Source organism: Aethalodelphis obliquidens, unplaced genomic scaffold (genome assembly GCF_003676395.1).
Source record: "Aethalodelphis obliquidens isolate GAN/ISIS:26980383/991018 unplaced genomic scaffold, ASM367639v1 scaffold28, whole genome shotgun sequence".
Taxonomy (NCBI): domain Eukaryota; kingdom Metazoa; phylum Chordata; class Mammalia; order Artiodactyla; family Delphinidae; genus Aethalodelphis; species Aethalodelphis obliquidens.
The window spans coordinates 23,694,430-23,698,942 of NW_020837972.1; positions in this window are offsets into that span (position 1 = coordinate 23,694,430).

The following is a 4,513-nucleotide window of genomic DNA, read 5'->3' on the forward strand; positions in this document are numbered from 1 at the left end:
TCCCTCACCACCACCACTGTCACCCGCTGTCACCAGCAGCCACGCCATTATCCACACCGCCCCAAACAGCGGCACCGCTATTGCCGACACCACCTCTGGCATCCCTCCCCCCCCCCCCCCCCCACCAACAACGCCACGAGCCAATCATCCGTCTACCGTCCCAGGATTCGGGAGCCAAGGTCCTCACCCTCAGGTAGCCTGCATTCCAGTGACACGGGACAGATGACGAACAAACCTCCACGCAGATACACAGCACTTGTGGGCCGGCTGTGTGGGCCCGGTGTAGAGATTGAAAAGCAAGGCCCCTTGCTCAAAACACAGGGGGAGAGTGTCGTAGGCACTAAACCTTTTTCTTTTTTCTCGCTTTCTTTCTTTCTTCCGCTGATTCTCTCTCTGTGTCATAGTGTTTTTCACTTGCTATTTCATGTCATTCTAACTAAATAAAATGTTGACACTATTAGCACGAATTTCACTCTTCATTCCTGCATCAGGCAGTGCACATGCCACAGCATGGAATCTACGGGCAGCGTCACCAGACTCACGTGACGTGTGTGGCTCGTCCCTCAGCCGGCCCAGGAGAAAACACAACCTAGACCAAGGAAAGTCACAGGGGGAAGAGAGGACCCCCCAAAGCTTTGAGGGACGTTGTAAAGCACAGAGTACTGATGGGAATGTGAGGCACCACCAGGCCAGCGGATCAGGAGACCACGTCCGCTGACGGGAGGGGGTTACTCCCAGCTCCCAGGAGGATGGGCCACGGGGAGGTCAGGAGGCAGAGGGTGGGGTGCACCGGGCTCAGAACCTTTACTGGGCTTCCCAGGGAAGGATGCCTCAGGGGAGCCCAGCAGTGGCTGGCTGAGCCATTCCTGGGGCTCTGGGGCGCGGGGCTGGCCCTGCCCTGGGGGTGAGAGCCCACAGCGGGGGGTCGAGGTGAGGATCGGGCTGGCTGGGTTACACGTGACAGGGGCGCTCAGGTCAGTGGCTTACAGCCTCCTGGAATCCGGAACCTGGGAGAGGCCATCCCTCCGGGTCAGCGAGGCCCCAGACACTCAGAATTACGGAAGGTGGAAGGCGTGGTTGATACCAGGGAGGGTGCCAGGCATGGGGACGTTTGTGGGGCCTGTTCCTGCCACACGGCCGTGTGCTCGGACCTGACGACTGAAGGTCCCCTCTTCCTGATGGTCTGACAGCCAGCCAGGGTCTGGGGGTGTTGGGCCAGGTGTCTCCCCTTCCCAGAGGCCCATACCCCAACAGACCACTCAGACAGGTGACCCCCCGAGGAATGTAGACTTCCGTGCTGGGACGCACGTGCTTCCCTGATCAGGGTCCCGAGGGGCTTGCGTCCTCCAGGCTTGCTGCCGTGCCGCCATCCGTGTGGGGCGGCCACCGCCACCCGACGCTGAGACACTGCAGGGTGGGCTCCCAGCCTGATCTGATCCCTCTGCCCACGCCAGGCCCCGTGGAGGGCAGGGAACCAGGGCCTGGGGCCCTGGGGTGGGAGAGGGGCACTCTCCTCCATCCCATCCAGCCCCACTCGCAAAACAAGCTCAAAGACAAAATCATTAGACGTTTCAAGGCAGCGACCGCAGAGCATTAAACTTAAGTGTGGTCCCTTGGGTGGGGGGGCCCATGCACTGCTCGGGTGACACTCTGTGAGGCCAACCCAAGGTGGTGTTTTGATCAGAGGAGCCCAGGGGGAGAGCTGTGCTGTTCAGTCCTGGACGGAAGGTGGCTCCTGGCCGAGGCCCCGAGGAGGGAGCAAGGCAGCCAAGTGGGTACAGGCAGGAGGACAGTGTGGCCGGAATACATGAACAGGGTAAGGATGAGCTCAGAGAGGATGCAGGGAGCGGGGGCTCAGCCGTGGACACACAGCAGGCCAGGGGAAGAAAAACAGAAGCTGTGGGTGTTGAGGGAGAGTCATGTGTGTAGATGGAAGAGCCCCTAGAGAGAGACTGTGGACGATGCAAGAAGGAAGCCGCTGCCGGGGGACCATGCGGCCCAGGTGAGGGATGCAGGCCTGGGCGCAGGAAGCCAGAGGGTCCCGGCAGCTGCCCCTTGAAGGCGGGCAGGCGGGGTCCCGGCAGATCAGGAAGCGGGCGGACACGGGGTGCAGGGCTGTGGAAGTCCTCTTGCAACTGCTGGAGTAGGAAACGAGGTGGGGGGCGAGAGTGAGGATGGGAGGGGTGCCTGACGTTGGAGAAGAGGAGAGACGGACGCCGGGAGAGAGGACAGAACTGGGAAACGCAGGACTGACAGCTGCGGACACTCCCAGGGTCAGTGGCTGTGAATCTAAAGTGAGAACGATCGTTGTCCTTATGTCCCCGCAGCCAACTTCAGCTGAACGATGCAGAGAGCGCCCAGAATGATAGCTTTTCAGCAAAGCGTGATGAAGGGAGAGCATGGCGGGGTCAGGACACCCGTGCAAGAGGGACCATGAGGGTTACCCGCCGAGGGGCAGCAGGCGGGAGAGGCGGGGACGGCAAGAAGGCGGCGGTCCTGGGGCAGCAGAGGAAGAAGGGGGACGACCGGACAAGGCTCCGGAGACAGGGCTGGAAACCAAGGTGCCGAAGGACGGGGCGCTGAAGCCGAGGCTGAGCGTGGGGGCAGGCCAGGGGACCCGGCACAGGGGGCGACCCAAGTACAGCAGATGGGCGTGGGGGGAGCCGGACCTGAACGCCTCAGGGAGTGAGGGGCGCCCGGCAGTGGGCAGCCCAGACCCCGGCGGGGAGGGCAGAGCGGGAGGGACCCACGGAGGCTGCACAGTCACACCAGCCTATCCAACTATGTCGACTTGTCAGGGACGCGGGATGCTGTCCTGCCCCCGCCCGCTCCACCAGGGAGACCCCACGATGCCAGAGCAGCAGGTGGCCACGTGCAGGGCATCAGGCTCCGATGGGCTCAGGTCTCCCGGCCTGGAAGAATCTGACGTCGCTGCTACCCACGTGGCCAGCAGAGAGGCGGCGGGGAAGAGGAGATTCCCCGAAGCCTGCTCCTCTGGGGTCAGAACGAGACAAAGGCAGATCCTACACACACACAGGCAGACCAGGACCTCGTACCTTCACGTGGGAGCCTCTGGATTCATCATTTAACAGTGGATGGACCTCCCGTGACTTGGGGGAGCGGAAGCCCCCTCCTGCGTTCAGGCAAGTCGCCACAAGCGAAGGGGTGGTGAGGGGCTGCCCCTGTCTCCCACCGTCTATGCTGACAGGTCCAGATGCCGCCTCTCACCCCCGCTGCACGGGACCCAGCTCTGGCCACCCAGACACTCCTATGCCCGGCTTGGACGCAGAGCAGAAGTTGTGCTCATAGCCGCCGTGGGCAGGAAAGGGTTAACTCAGAAGGTCCCGCTTGTCCACACTCTGCAAGCTCCCAAGGTCCTTAGGACTGGCCCTCGCCAGCTTCAGGGAGGTGACCTCTGAGCCCTGGGGAGGTCCTGCCTGATAAGAGTGTCTGTTTACCTGGGGCCTTGAGCCACACCAGACTGTCTCTGCTGCCATGTGATTTACGGTCAGGCCTTTGTCCACACAGCGTCAGCTCGACTTCCAGAGGGGTGGGAGGCTAAGAGCAACCACACGGGCAGGCAGCCATGTCTATGTGACCAAACCCAGTGAGAACCCTGGACCCCAAGTCCCAGTGACCCTCCCTGGTCGGCGGCACTGCGTGTGTTGTCACTCATCACAGCTGGGAGACTCCAGCGTTGCCCACGCGACTCCCCGGAGAGGGCAGGACCGGGACCCCACGCCTGGTTTCTCTGGGACTTGGGCCTGTGTGTTCCTTCCCTTTGCACATTCTAACCTGTACCATTTGCTGTAATAAACTGTAGCCCTGAGCACTGCAGCTTTTCTGAGCCCTGTGAGACTTAGCAAATCATTGAAACTGAGGGTGGTCTTAGGGACCACCAGACTTGCAGTGGGTGTCAGAAGTGAGGTTGTCTTGAGGACCCCACACAAGCAGGAAATGTGCAGGTGTTTCCAGCCGTGCAGAGCGCCCAGAGCCAGCAGGGGAACAGCCGAGGGCTCTGCCTTCAAAGGCAGCCTCAGTCACCCCTCACCAGCCTGAGCCCCGGCACAGGGAGCCTGTCATGCTCTGGCCTCTGACCTCCCTGTGTGTCTTCTGCACCTGTGTTAAACTCGCTTCCTGCGTGGATCACCGAGTCGATTTCTCCAGATCCAGAATGCTGACTCATCCAAAGGATGCGGTCTCGCCGGGACCTGAGACGGGACCACTGAGAAAGGTTGTCATGCCAACAGCCATTCCACCTGGAGACCAGGAAGGAGCAGGTGTGCAGCCCTGAGTGGGAACAGGTGCGCCACGTCAGCAATCAGCCGCAGGTGAGACGGCTGGGCATGCTCCTTGAGGCAGAAGGAGGGACAGACATGAAATCCAGAATGGGGTTTCTCACTGAGACACCGGGAGCCTTCCAGGCCCACGACGGAGTCAGGGACATGCTGGGATGAGGGACACGCTGGGGTGAGGGACACGCTGGGGTGAGGGACGTGCTGGGGTGAGGGAC